Here is a 15,228-nt window from a genome sequence, read left to right on the forward strand (position 1 = left end):
CTGAAGAAGACATAACGAGGCTAGGAACTGAGAAAAGTAATGGGAGATAATGGGAGGTTGTCTAATAAAATACCAGGAACTCAATTTGCTTCTCTATAAATGGTATAATCCTTGCTTCTAGAGTAAGCACATGTCATGGTGCCAATGGCACTCCTGAGACAACTCCAAAGGACTTCCTTTGGCCGGCCATTGGTTATCTGGATTTGGACAAGGTTACTGGGATTCCTGGGAGAAAGTATAACTCCATGACATCGTATTATTTTAAAAATTAACAGGATTATAGCAAGAACAAACAAAAAACTCCAGGGATTACCACTGCTTTTTTTTTAAAGATGCTTCTGTGGATTTAATATCCATCTCTAGGAGCCAGCAAAATTGCTGTTTATTTATCCTGTAGCTTCTGAGTGTCTTTCTTGCCCCTATGTGCTCTCTCTCCCTCTCCTCTCCCTGTTACAGGCCATGGATAGGATTAAGAAAGATCTATTTATGGTCTGCAGTTACTATACTATACATGTTGAAGGAGAGATTTCTGGGGGCAGGCCTGTGATAAGGGTGAGAGGAGTTGGATACAGTTCTGGGAGTCAGGCAGGCAGCTCACCCACCCATCAACCTCTCCACAAGTGAGGCAGCTCCCTGGGCCTTCCTTGCCTGTTTGAGTCTGTGAATGTTTCCCAGAAAGAAATAGTAACTTCTCCTTTTTCTGGCAGGGGCGCCTGATGAAAATCCCTGAAAACAGGGCCTCTCCCTCCCCTTCATGCTGGCCTCACACATGCTAATGCAAATGAGTCCTGACCCAGCCAGGGGTCTGCGGGAAGGCGGCCAGGAGCTTTAGAACAAACATGCAAAGAATGTTATTTCATTTCTGGCATCCTGGGGAAAGAGGGACAGAGAGAGGGAAGTTGGGCAGTAAGGGGGTGGAGTGAGAGAGAGAATGAATATGAATGCTCACCGCAACAGGACTAAAGCAGATGGAAAGAATGGGAGGAAATTGATAGGAATAAAGGGCCTACTAGGTGCCAGAATCTGACATATAGAATACATATATTTTCAATTCCACATGCACATTTTGAAGTCGAATATATTATTACCACTTTTTGGATGCAGGTAAAGGCTTGGTCTCAAAACTTAGGCATTTCTTCGTAGGCTACCCAACTACAAACTGGTAGAGTCAGGATTTGAACCCAGATTTTAAAATTTCAAATCCTGTGCCAAGTCTTCTCAGTGAGGCTTATGTCATTTGATAGATTCCCAAAGAAAACCGTGAACACAACAGTCTCACATCCTAGGACTCTCTTCATCCACTTACTCCTTTCATCCCTCTCTGCTGCCATCCTAATTCCAGATTCAGTATCTCTTACCACGGCCCCTAACTCTCCCTGCTCTAACCCACACTCCACAGATATCATTCTAAAACCCAAATGTGGCCTCCTCACTGCTACTCAAAACGAATCAATGGTTCTTTGGTCTGCATTAACAAGGCCCTGCAAGTCCTGCCTCTCCAAGATTTCATACTATGTATCTCAACTACCCTGAACTTTCTGCTGTTCCCTTATGTGTCCCTTCAATTCCCACCTCCTTGTCTTTATTTCAGCTGGTCCCTCTGCTGGTGATGCAATAATGGCCCTAAATCTAAATGGTCAATGTTATCCGCTCTTCCAGACCCAGCTCAATGCTATCCGGTCTTTCAGGCCCCCAAGGTACACTGACTATTAGAGACCACAGCCCCCTCAGAACTCCCATGCTTTATTATGAAGCAAATCACCCTCTATCCCAGGATGATTAGCTCCTTACAAGTTTGTTCCCAACACTGGGCAAAACTCCTTTGGTCTAAGCCATAAGTTTTCGAATTTCAGCTGCACCACTGTCTATGAGAGAAATGCGAAAGAATATCCACATGTGGACTCTGGAGCCAGATATCTTGTTTTAGATTCATGGTTCTGCCATTTACTAATTAAGTGACCTTGAACAAGTCACTTAGTCCTTCTGTCTTAGTTTCCTTATATATAAAGTGGGGATATTAGAGTACCTACCTTAGAAAGTACCATATTGTGAAGGTTCAGAGAGTTAGCGGACATAAAGATTTTAGCATGTTGTGTAGAGGTAGTAAGAGCTTGATAAATGGTTGATGACAACAGTGATCGGTAGGAAGTGGTCATGGTGTTGCTATGTATGTCCTTGGCTAATAGCTGCAGATGTTTACATGAAGGCCTGACTCCATCCATTCAACCCGCTATACCGCTGCCTGACCTTTGGTGTTTTGTAAATTGCGTACCTACTAAATCCCAGGCCATATGTTAGGGATTCACAGACTCCTAAACGTGGTTTCTAAAACCTGTCCTACTCCTGGATTGCTGACAATCTTATTTCTCTATGATTGTGAGAACTACATTAGGGATGGGCTCAAGAAACCGTAGAAGGAAGGAAAAAAAAAAGGAGAGAAGGCATCTCTTGTTATGTCAAATGTTTGGGCAAAATGATACCAAAATTGCCACATCATGTCCAGAGGGCTCCTGGAAGATGCACAGAGAGAACAGAGACATGTAAGCAACTTCACAGAGGGCAGGACAATTAGCCAATCATGATTCTCTTTCATGGTCATCCCTGATGAAGTCCTACTAAAGAAACGTCTTGTATGTACTTGATATTGAGCACCTACTGTGTGCTGGACCTGCTATGCCTGGGAGCTTTGCATGTGTTAACTACTCTATATTTGTATCACAGCAAAACTCTAATGTAGAGAGTACCAATACCCTCACCTTACAAATGTGGAAATTGAGACCCAGGAAAATAAGTATGTTGTACAGCCAGAAAGTGACTGAGATTTGAATTGACACTAGGACAGTCTAACTTAAAATCCTAGGCTCTTAGCCTCTCAGATGCCCAAGATGATTGGGGGCATGTACGCTCGGGCCTAGGACCAGAGAGAGCAGCAGCTGGTCTACAGTGGAATCTAGAGCCCTGGTCCAGCCCGGCTCTGATGTTGGTTCTCTGAGTGACCAAGGGCAGGCCCTTGCCTTCCCTGAACTTCAGTTTCTCCTATAAAGAGAGAAGGATCAGGTCCATGATGTCTGAGTCCTCAAGCTCTATTGTGCGGTGATTCAAATGTGAAAGCAGAATGGGGTTGTTGGTACATGGGGGAATCTGTCCTTGGGGGAAAGGAGAATAAAGCAAAAGGAAAAATGCCAGAAATCTGGATTCTGTCTTGCCTCTGAGTTTCTGCACATCATTCATGGTGATCTCCTGTAGTCTGTTAACACCTTTCCAGTGATGACCTCAAGACTGCTCATAGCAACAGTCTCCTTCACAGATGGAGGTGGGAGTTTAGAAGTGTGTGTGTGGGGGGGGTAGGCCCTCAGCATGTGGTGTTGGACCCACAGCCAAGATAATGGGAGCAGGGAGAGGCCTGGCTTTGAGTGTGGGTCCATTCCTATTTCAGGAGTTCCCAGAGTCCTAAAAGGTCAGAGAAGGAAGGGACTCTGCCATCCAGTCCCCTCACTGTGATGAGGAAGAAACTGATGTTCAGGAAGAGGACGCTCTTTGTCCAAGGCCCCTGGCTGATGGGCAGTATAGCTGGGCACAGAGCCTAGTGTGGCTTGTGACCCCATCCTGGGAACTCCTCTCCATGCTGAGATGTCTCTGTGCCTTCCCCCTACCAAAGCACCCGCGAGGTAAAAGGCAGGGGGTCAAGGCCTGCTGGTAAGAGCCGTGGATTGAGGGGTCAGGACCCCTGTGTGCTAATCCTGGTTCTGCCTTCACTGTGAAGCCTATGGCTCTCTCTGGGCCTCGGCTCCCTTATCTATATACTGAGAGAGTTAACTTAGATTCGAGATTTTAAACTAATAACCTGCAGGCTAATTGTGACCTACAAAATTGGTTTATATGACCAGTATTAAATTGGTTTCCAGCAAGTACTAATTAAGAGATTTCACTTAAGCCTAGGTTTATGGCTGACGTTCTCACCTAGTAGTGATGAGCCGGAGCTAAGAATTCTCTGCTCCATTTCTCGTTTACCACTGTCCCCACTGCTCCCTGCTATCAAGCATCTGGTCACACTGACCCACTAATGTCACTTGCCAGTTCCTCCTTATAAAGCCCTGCCGAGAGTTTGTTCCATCTCCCTCAGCTTCCTGCTCCCCAAGCGTGGGGCTTACCATCCCCTGAGATTAGCAGCCCACTGAGGGCCAGCACTGGAATGTTTCTTGACAGTGACCTGAAATTGGCCTTCCTCGCAACCCTTCGCCTCATCCTGCTCCCTGGGGTCAGAGTGAACACAGCTGTGCCTCTGCTACCTGTGTGGCTCTACAGGGGGCTGAAGACGGTGGGCCATCCTCCTGGGTCCTCTCTTAACTTGAACAAACCGTCCAGGCCCCTGAAATGTTCCCCAGGGGCATCGTTTCTAGGGCCCTTGCTGACCTGCTTCCTCTCCTCTGGACATTGTTCAGATGTTTAGTCTTCCCCCTGCAAGCCAACTCTCCTTGCAGCCGTGAGGCTCGTTCACACCATCCTCCACTGAATCTTTCCCACGCTGCCCTTGGGGCTCCAACACGGCTGGCGAGGCCCTCGCCTGCTCAGTAGGCCCAGCTCTCTTACTTCCCCTCGCCCTCCTGACTCCAGATCTACTCTCTGCCTCATCATGCTGTCTCTCAGTTTCCAGGCTTCTCATAATCTATCCTCTGCCTGAAACCCCTGTATGAGTTTCCTGTAGCTGCCATAACATATTACCACAAACATAGTGGCTTAAAACAACAGAAACGTATTATCTCACAGTTCTGGAGGCCAGGAGTCTGAAATCAAGGTGTCGGCAGGGCCAGGCTTCCCCCCGAGGGCTCTTGGGAAGAATCCTTCTTTGCCTCTTCCGGCTCCTGAGGGCCCCAGGTGTTCTTTGGCTTGTGGTAACATAACTCTAATCCCCACCTTTATCTTCACGTGGCCTTCTTCTCTCTGTGTGTCTTTTCCTCTTAGAGTGACACCAGCCACTATATTATATTGGACTTAGGAACCAACCTAATTACAGTTAAATCTCATCTTGATCCTTAGTTCATTACATTTTCAAAGACTCTATTTCCAAGGAAGGTCACATTCTGAGGTTTCAGGTAGTCATGAATTCTGGGGGGGATGCTATTCAACCCAGGGCAACACCTCCTCTTACTTCTGCAGGAAGACCTCACAGTAGGTCTGCAAAATAGCCCTGCACTAGACCCGTCTGGGTTAGCGACCCTTCCTTGATATTTCCACAGCCCCCGGTCTTTCCCAGCAGAGCGTGACGTGAAGCATCACAGAGCTAGTCTCCTCTGCCTCCCCACCACGACTGTGAGCTCCATGAGGGCAGAGACCTTGTTCGGCTTGGTTAGTTCTGAACCCCAAGTGACTAGTTTAGTATAGGCACATTGTGGATACCCAACACATATGTCCTTTTCCTGAGTGCTCGGCACAGCCACCAGTTGTTAAGAAGAGGAAAAAGCTGTTTCCAGATGTTTCCAGAACTGAGCCGAGCCCATGCTTCTCCACTTCGGCCCAGCACATGCCCTACTCAGGGCACCAACTCACTGGATCCCCAATGTGTGAGGACCTCGCCTTTACTTGCACCAAATGGCCTCACTGTCTCTCAACTCAACCCAGCCTGTTCTCCACACCCCAGTCAGGGTCGTCACCAAAAACACAGGTTTAAATATAGCCTGGGCCTGCTCAACAGCTTTTCTTGGCTCCCCACTGCCTGCAGGACCAAGTCCAGCTCCTATGCCCGGCGTTCAAGGCCTAGCTCCCCAGCACGGCCTCAGGTCCCATCTCTCCACCCTCCACGAGTTTGCACAAGCAGTCTGTGCCCTGTCCCTCTAGAAGCCTGGCTGGCGTCCCATTCCTGGATGAAATCCTGATGCAGTTTGAGGAAAGAACAGCCTGCCTGAGAGTCCCCAGCAGGTTTTAGGAGCCTCACTGTCTGTCGGCTGAAAAACAGCATTATTTTTCCTCTACGAGTCTCTCTTGGCTTGGGACTCACGGCTGTATTTGCTTCTGGCTTGAGGACAGTTCTTTCCCTCTCTGGGGCCCCAACTGAACACTTTGGAGAGGTTAGTGTGACCTGACGCTAGATGGAATTGAGTCTTGAGTAGCTAGGCTGCCCCCCGTCACCCCACCCCCTGACCAATAGGACAGGGCACCGCAGCCAGAGAAAGTTCACATTCCATCTGGGTTATGGGACATCAGAGGCGCCCGGCCCCTGCTGAGCTCTGGGACCCTTGGCCACACCCAACTGGCTGTTCACCCCAGTGTCATATAATAGGTCCAGACCTTTGTTCTTAGGCTGTGGTAGGAGGGGTAGAGCGGGTGGATAACGCACAGGAACATGGAAGAAGAGAGATCATGGGACCAAGAAAGACAGAGACTAAGAAGTGATAAGAAAAGGAGAAAGAGGAAGGATGTACAGATACAGAGAGAGCAAGTATGAGAGAAGGAGACACAGACACAAAAGACTGAGACAGACAGACAGACAGACGAGAAGTCAGAGTGCTGAGAGAAAGGCAGCATCCCTGCGCAGAGCAGAGGGAGAGCAAGGATGGGATGGGAAGAAAGAGAGGGAAAGAAGAGTCAGAAACAATAAGAAATGGACAAAAAGGGGCGGCGGGGGGGGGGGGAGAGGAGAGATGTTAGAAAAACAGGAGGGGACTCAGGGAGAGAGGAAGGGAGAGAGGAAGGGGGGGGAAGAAAAGAGGAAGGAAGGGAGGGAGGGAGGGAGGATGGAAGGAGGGAAGAAGGCTGTGGGAGGGAGAGAGGGTTGAAGAGAAAAAAAAGGACTGAGAAAGTTTCACAGTGGGGAGAAAAAGCCAGTAAAGAGCGAGGCAGGAATTGTCAGGCCCGTCCTGGCTTCTTTCCCTTCTGTGTCCTGGATCAACCTTGGGCCTCAGCCTCAGCTCTCAGAGGCTACAGCCCAGGCCCCGGTCAGCATGGAAGGCTTCCTCTGTGCATATCTCCTTCCTCCCAGGAGCTGAAAGTCCCCCGAGAAGCTGGCCCGGTCACGCTGGGACTTGGCTCAAGAGGCCCACTGCATAGACGGGGGTCACTGAAGCTGGAAGAGGGAAGAAGCATGGAGCCTTAAGCTGAATGATACTCTTCCGCCCAGACTCCAACCTTTCCCTCTCTGATCGCCAGGGGTTGGAGTCCAAATCCTTGCCTCCATTATCTCCTGAGATACACAGCCTCCGAATTCATCTGAATTCACGAAACATTCTTTGGGATGGCCGCATTAGATCCCTCTTCTACAAAGGGAGAAACACAGGCCTCCAAAATGGAAACTCCTTGTCCAAGGCTTCATAGCTGCTTAGGGCCAGACACAGGATGACCCTCCAGTCTCTCGCCTCCCTTCATCTGGGCAAGCATTCATAAACGCCAGACCTGAAGGGCTCCTGATGACTTTCATGCTTTTTCCAGTAAATTCTGTGCTGATTCTTGGCACAAAGAGAGGAAATGAAGAGGGTAGGGTAGGAATGTAAATAAAAGGAAACTTTGGGATTCCATCTAATATGTAATTATAGTATCCATGGCGGTGGCCCTGGCTGCTTCTTCGATGTGCTGCCCTGGCTCTGCCCGGGCAGGGGGTGGGGGGGTCCTGGAGGTGATGGGGGGCCCAGCAATGCTCCATCCAAGGTGTCAAGGCCCCCTGGGCTTTTGGAATAGTATTTTGGGGCAGGGAGCCTGGACTTGTTTGCAGAAACACATGGCAGACTGGGGACGTTGGGAAACAACTCAGCAGATGAGAGCTGGAGATACTGGGCATCTCAAGAATGGCATTGGGAGTACATCCCCAGGAAGAGCAGGGGTCCTTGTGCAGACTCAGGGCTCAACTGTTTACGTGGCATCACCAGGATTGCAGAGGCAGGGAGAAGTCTGGAGTTCAGTGGGAGTCATGTAGCTTTTGGTGTCAGGACTCAAAATCTGTTTTCCATAGTGTTTCCAGCTCATCTGAGTATGGATCTCTGCACAAAAGATCCCTGTAAACAGCTTCCACCCCTGAACCTTGTCACTTCTACATGTCCAATTCTTCTCATAAACTAGTGTGGTAATTTCAAGTTCAAGCTCTGGAAATAAGCTGGCTGAATTCAAATTGTATCTTCTCCATTTACTAGCCTTGAGGCTCTGGTCAACTTATCTAACCTCTCCGTGCCTTAATAGCCTAATCTGTTGGACAAGAATAACAGTCACTGCCTTAGAGAGTTGTTTTCAGGATTAAATTAGGTAAGATTTAAGATAGATAGATGGATAGATAGGTAGATAGATAGATATAGAGACATAGAAACCTAGAGATAGGTATAGGGATATGGTACCAGACCATAGCTAGACACACAGTGGCTGTCTCCTGAATACTTGGTGAGAAAGTGAGTTAGAGATGGTGAGTGAGTGAAGGGGAGAAGTCAGTATCTTCAGATTTCTGCACTGACTTAGAAATTTGTTCAAATCATTCAACAACAATTTACTGGATTCTTTACTGGCATCAGACGCTGTTCTAGGCACCAGGAATACAGGATGATGAAGGCTGACATAGACCCTGCTCTATGCAGCTGACGGTCTAGTGTGAAAAGATAGACAACAAACCAATAAATTAGATACTGAATCACTACAGCTTTAGTAAGTGCCACGGCTTTATGCGTCTGTGTGTATAGCAGGTGTTATCTGTTGTAAATAATGTGGTCAAAGAAGGCCTTTCTAAGGAAATGACATTTAATCCTAGACCTGAAGGAGAATAAGGTACTGATCATGGGAAGAGCCAGAAGGCTATTCTGGGGAAAGAACAGTAGAAGCAAAGACCTTAAGGAAGGTACATTCTAGTACATTCTAGCAAGTGTGCCTAGGGAGTGATGAGTAAAGGAATCAGTGCCAGATGAAGGATTAACTTGCTCTCCCCACTGGAATGCTGAGAACACAGTGGCCAACAGTGGCAACACCAGGCCCGATGCTTAGGTAAAGTATATAATCACAAAGAGTAATAACAGTGGTTATCCTTCCCCCTCTCATCATTTATTAAGTACTGACAATGAGCTAGACACTCTCTTGTGCTCTTTACATGTTTCAGTTCATCAAATCCCCACAATCCTGTGAAATAGGCCCTGTTATGATTCCATTTTAAAGTTGACAAAATTAAAACTCAGAGAGGTTAAGAAATTTGCCCAAGGCCACACAGCGCAGGTATTGGAGCCAAGGTAAAAACTCACCTCTGTCTGATTTCAAAGGCCTAACTTAAAAATATGTATATTGTGGTGGGGTGTGGGAAGGGATGTGGACTCAAGATATCTATTGCCCGTCCCTTGGCTGCTTTTCTTGACAGAGTGATCATAACTTTTCATGTGCACACAATCTTAGGACAAATTCAAAGCACTTTCTCATATACTACCCAGTTTAATCTTTGCAAAAACTTGGGGAGGTATAATTAATTAGCTCCATTTCATGGATGAATGAATTAGCTCCATTTTACAGATGAGAAAGATGAGGTGTGAAGTACCTTTCCTGAGGATCTGGGTCTTCTTGTCCCCAATGTTTTTTCCATTGCAAACGTTTGCTTGCAGTTAGAAGGCCCTCTTCCACTCTTCCACTATTCCTACCAGGTACTTCTGACAACTCCACATGTGTGAGTGGACGAGGACAGGGGCAGCATGTGGGGGAAGGGAAGGGTGGGTCAGCTTGGGTATGACTCTCAGCTCTATCGCTTTTTATCCTGTGACTTTGGGCAAAATGTTTACTTCTTTAAGTCCCAGTTTTTCCCTCTGTGAAATGAAACATGATGATGATGATGACACCAGGGTTATGGCGAGGATGAAATGAGACAGCACATGTAACATCCTTAAGCACTGTTCCTGACACATAGTGAGTGCTCAATAAACTATTATCATCACTACACTCCTGGTATCCAGGAAGTACTGGGGGCACTGAGAATCAGGACACTGGTCTGGAGTCTCCATCTCTACCTCAGTGTGCAAGTCAGAGAGCTCACTGAGTTTAACTTTTCCATTTCACAGATGAGAACATCAAGGCCAGAGGAGCAGGAGGAACTGGGCCCAGGTCTCGCTGGGAACAAGCGTGGGAACTGCTGTCTGACTCCTGACCTCAGGCTCTTCCCTCCTCCAGGGCCTTGGTTTTCCTTGTACTCCTCTCCTCCAACTCCAGCCACCCCTGATAAGAAGGAACATTTCCCCTGAGCCTCTGGTCGCACCATGGATGTTGGCACGTGGTTGCAGGACGCAGGCTCCCTTGGCATTCCTTTCACAGAGCTGAGGCCAAGGAGGTGAGGGCGGGCCTGGAGCAAGCCTCTGAATGTGTGGGAATGAGCTCCCACCCCAGGAATTAGGCCTGGCTGCTGCTGTGTGTTTGCGCAGGACACTTTGGCAGTCGTCCACGATCAGAGAAAGGCAAGGCAGCCAAGACAAGACAGAGGCTAATTACCTTGGACAATAGGAAATTGGGGAGTGGCGACAAAAAGGGTGTCTAGGCCTCCGGCCAGGCAAGGGCAGGGATGGTGAGTGCCCAGCCTGGGCTGACCCTTCCACCTTGAGTGGAGGTTCCTGCTCAGGGTTACCCCCGGACTCCAAAAACCCAAAGGTGCAGGAGCTGGTCACACCGTCAGAACGTCTGCGGACCCTCTCCCTCTGCTGCTCTTTGTTTGTTTTCATTCAGAAGTAAAACAAATGAAACAAACAAGGAAATTCAATTTAAACAGGCCCAAGTGCTGATGTTTCTGTTTTGTTACACCAGGGTGAGCTTAGGACGAGAGAATCAGCCTTGACTTTCACTCCTCCAACTGGTCTCAACTCGGCGGTGCTGTGTAAAATTACATGGATAGAGGGGCTGCAAAAGCATTTTGCCTTCCTAGGTGGGGTGGAGAGAGGGAGTGGGGATCAAGGGGGGCCCGATTCAGAGAGAGAGAAGGAGGAACCAAAACTCAAATAAGAAACAGGACAGAGAAACAGAAATTAAGAGATTAACAGATAGGAAGGCAAAGAAGGAATGATTGGAGAATGGCAGACAGACAAAGACAGTGAACTATGTAGAGAATACTCACACAGGAGAGGGAATAAAAGGAAAGGGGAGACGGACAGAGATGCAGAGAGGTACGATAGGGTAAAACAAAGGTGAAGTTGGAAGGGCAAGAGCCCAGGAAGAGAAGAGAGAGAATGAGAAAAAATTCCCACGGCAGAAGTACGCATTCCCAGAACTCTCTAGCTAGTGTAGATCTAATGCATCTTCATTTTGAAGATCCTGAACTTGTGAAACAAGGAGAGGATGTGAACATTCTGCCCAAGGTCCCAGAGGCAGGAGTGGCAGTAGTGGGATGTGAACCCAGACTTTCTGCCTGAGAGACTGCGCCTCCATGCCTGTGTCACCTGAATCCTTCCATCACACCTTCTGGCAGCATGGATGGAAGGTTTGGTGCCCAGTTGTGCTTAATTAAAACTCAGGGGTCTGGACCATGCTCTCTTTTCATCCTATTTCTGCCCAAATGATCCTGGGTACTCATTCTTTTCAGGGCTAGTGGGACCCCAACCTGCCTCATAGAGAATAGCTCTTCTGGGATTGTCCTTGGAAAAAAGAGACACTGAAAACCATCAACTGAGTTAAGGAGAATGAAACAGGAAGAAGCAAAAGTAACTAACATTTCCTGCAGACCTCCCGTATGCCATGCATTCTGATAAACCGTTCGTGGAGTTTCTTACTTAATGCTCTTCCCTATAACTCTACGAGAATGGAAGGATTACCAGCCCCCCTTTCCCAGCGGGAGAAGCTGTTGCATAGAGCAGTGAAAAAATGACTTGCCCCAGGGCAGGTCGTGAGTACTCAGCAGAATCAGGATTTGCACCCAGCTCCGCTTGCCTCCAAAGCCTGCGCTCTTTCCACTGCCACACATGGCCTTTTTGGCCCAAGAAGAAGAAAACTAATTTTGGTAAGAAACAAGCAAGCAGAAAATGAAAACCCTCAAGAACTGACACTGGAACTATTTTAAAATTTGAGACCGAATCGGTCAGACTTCAGGGAAGGAGAGCCGCCAGTGGGATAAGAGACGGGTCCAAACAACACCCTGGCTCCTTGTCAGAGTGCCCAGGTCCCAGGGCCATTAATAAAATCGATTTCAAAAATAAAATAGAGAAGTGCTCAGAGTTAGGGATGACAGGCTCGTGACAAGCACATTTCCAGGACAGGAGAAGAAAGGATGTTCTTGCTTCAAGAGGTGGGAAGGAGATGGGGGCGTGTGTGTGTGGGGGGGGGCAGTGAGGGCAGTGAGGAAAAGAAGAGGCGAGGGAAAGCGCTCATCACTTCTATCTAAAGGATGGCAGCTGATTTGTCAGCTCTAAGTGTTAATTGCTTTCAGGGTTCCATAAAACATTTCACTGCTTTCTACATAATGGGCCTGTGGGATTCCAGCCTGGCTAACGCCAAGTCCCCACAATGTCACCCAGAGACAGGGTTACTCCTGGTGTCTCAGCAGACAGGAATCACCTGCCAGGGCTCGGTCCCTCTCTGCTAGATGCTGTCTCTCCCAGCAGTTGGAGAATGGAGGCGGAGGGAGTTGAAATTAATTATTACTACAGCAAGGGCAACAAGAGCAATGGTGATAACAGCTAACACTTCTCACTCTCCTACTGGGGGCTTGTGACAAAGTGAAGAACTTCTGTGCATTATGAGCTCATCAAACCTCTTGGGGTCCCAGTGAGCCAGACACCGTATTACCTACGTATTCACAAAGGAGGAAACGGAGGCTGGAAGGTTGAGAAGCTCACTCAATGCCAAGCTGATAAAGCGCAGGGTGGAGATCTGAACCCAGCTCTGTCTGCCTCCAGTCTATGCCCTCAATGAGGGACAGAAGATCCAGAAGCCAGCCATAGGCAATCCTTCAAAAATGCTGTTTTCTTCATTTGATCATAGTCTTTAGGGTTGGAGAGGATCATACAGCTCATAACCTAGTCACATATTTGTGATTCATAGATGCAGTGACCCTAAAGCCCAAGGGGTTGGTGTCAGAGCTTACTGATTGAGAGGCTATAGACTCTTGCTCCCAAGATCTAAATATCAAATCATTATTGAAGGCCTGAGGTAAATGCTATCGCCTCTGTGAAGTTTGCCCACATGTCCCACTGGAAGACACCTGATAGCATACTGTATTTCTGGGATTCCATTCCTAGAGCTCTCACTGTCCCCAATTGATTTTGCCCTTCTGTATAAAATAAAACTTGGGCCCTAACATCTATGAGATAGTCAGTGGCAAAGCCAGAGTCAGAAGCCCTGATTTCCATCTTACGGTGATATTCCTGAGTTTGGTATGTGAACGCATTGGGTGTTACCAATGAGCCTGAATATGTCACATGTTCAAAAGAGCCCCATGGTCTTCAGAAGAGTCATGGTCTTCCAGAGGAAGTGGGGATAGGATGTGTTTTGGAGGTGAGGGAGATTTACAGATTGTGAAGGGGCTAATATTTACTGAGCACATACTTAGATACTATGCTAGGTTGCTCCTGGTTTAATTCTCATGCAACTCTGCAACCTGGGTTTTATTATTTCTCTTTTACTGAGGCTCATAGAGGTAAAGCGACTTATCTAAGGCTACACAACTAAATATGTCATAGCTGGATTTGAATCCACAGCCCGTGGTCTTCCCTACTACCATTAAGTTATAAGTTACCTGAGGATAGAAACTTTGTCTTAGGCACATTTATACTTGCATTCTAGCACAGTACCAAGACATAGGAAATCTTCAGACAATGTCTGCTGAAAAAGTAAATGAGTTACAAATGAGTAAATAAAAATGTGAATGAATGAAAGAATTGATGAATAAATAAGTGAATGAATGATGGAGTATAAGAGTGAACAAATAGATGAATGGGATGGATCGATGGAGAGATGGATAAATGGTTGGACAGATGGATGGATAAGTGAATGAATCAATGAATAAAAGAAAAAAATGAATGAGCTGAATAATTATTTGGTCAACAATGCCTACCTTATACCCTGAGAAAACCATAATTCAAAAAGAGTCATGTACCACAATGTTCATTGCAGCTCTATTTACAGTAGCCAGGACATAGAAGCAACCTAAGTGTCCATTGACAGACGAATGGATAAAGAAGATGTAGCACATATATACAATGGCATATTACTCAGCCATAAAAAGAAACAAAATTGAGTTATTTGTAGTGAGGTGGATGGACCTAGAGTCTGTCATACAGAGTGAAGTAAGTCAGAAAGAGAAAAACAAATACCATATGCTAACACATATATATGGAATCGAAAAAAAAAAAATGGTTCTGAAGAACCCAGGGGCAGGGCAGGAATAAAGACGCAGATGTAGAAAATGGACTTGAGGACACGGGGAGGGGGAAGGGTAAGCTGGGACAAAGTGAGAGAGTGGCATGGACATATATACGCTACCAAATGTAAAATAGATAGCTAGTGGGAAGCAGCCGCATAGCACAGGGAGATCAGCTCGGTGCTTTGTGTCCACCCAGAGGGGTGGGAGGGAGACACAAGAGGGAGGAGATATGGGGATATATGTACATGTATAGCTGATTCACTTTGTTATACAGCAGAAACCAACACACCATTGTAAAGCAATTATACTCCAATAAAGATGTTAAAAAGAAAAAAAAAAAAAACAATGCCCACCTTGTCAACAACTGCAGCTTTCTAGATTAGTAAGGGAGGCGGCCTATGGTTTCATAATTAGAGAATGAAGAGAGCTGGTTGCTAGAACTGTATGTTATAGCTTATGATGGTTGCATCTGAATGTGGCAACACTCACTGAGTTGGGAAACAGAGAAAAAATGAGCCCCTTTTCCCTCTGAGATGAACAGATGAGTCTCAGAATGACTTCCTCTGCATCTCCAGAAATTTGGATGCAATGACTCTAATCTACTCTATGAAAGAGTGATGATGACACTATTACTAAGGGACTGGATGAATCTAATAAAAAAATTATATGTATACATACTACATATACGTATACACTTCTGATATGCTAATCTAACTTTTTTCAGAGGAAATATCATGGAATTGAGAAAAGAACACCAGGCAGGGACTCCTGTCACAGACTTCCTTGCTAACTTGCCACTTTCCCTCTTTGGGTTGCAGATTCTTCATCAGTAGGAGGGTTGGTTTTAAGTTACTGGCCTCCACGGACCCTTTAGCACTAACCTTGTATGATTCTGTGACTCACTGTGGCCATACGTCTCCAATGGACACTTCTAAGCCTTAGCATAT

General features: G+C 46.8%; 1 protein-coding gene across 2 annotated transcripts in view; it reads right to left on the bottom strand.

Annotated features, from left to right (window-relative positions):
• Positions 1–15,228, bottom strand: part of ASTN2 (astrotactin 2) — a 902,613-nt gene that overhangs the window by 38,621 nt on the left and 848,764 nt on the right. The window lies entirely within an intron of this gene.

The sequence above is a fragment of the Balaenoptera musculus genome, chromosome 6 (assembly GCF_009873245.2).
Source record: "Balaenoptera musculus isolate JJ_BM4_2016_0621 chromosome 6, mBalMus1.pri.v3, whole genome shotgun sequence".
Taxonomy (NCBI): Eukaryota; Metazoa; Chordata; class Mammalia; order Artiodactyla; family Balaenopteridae; genus Balaenoptera; species Balaenoptera musculus.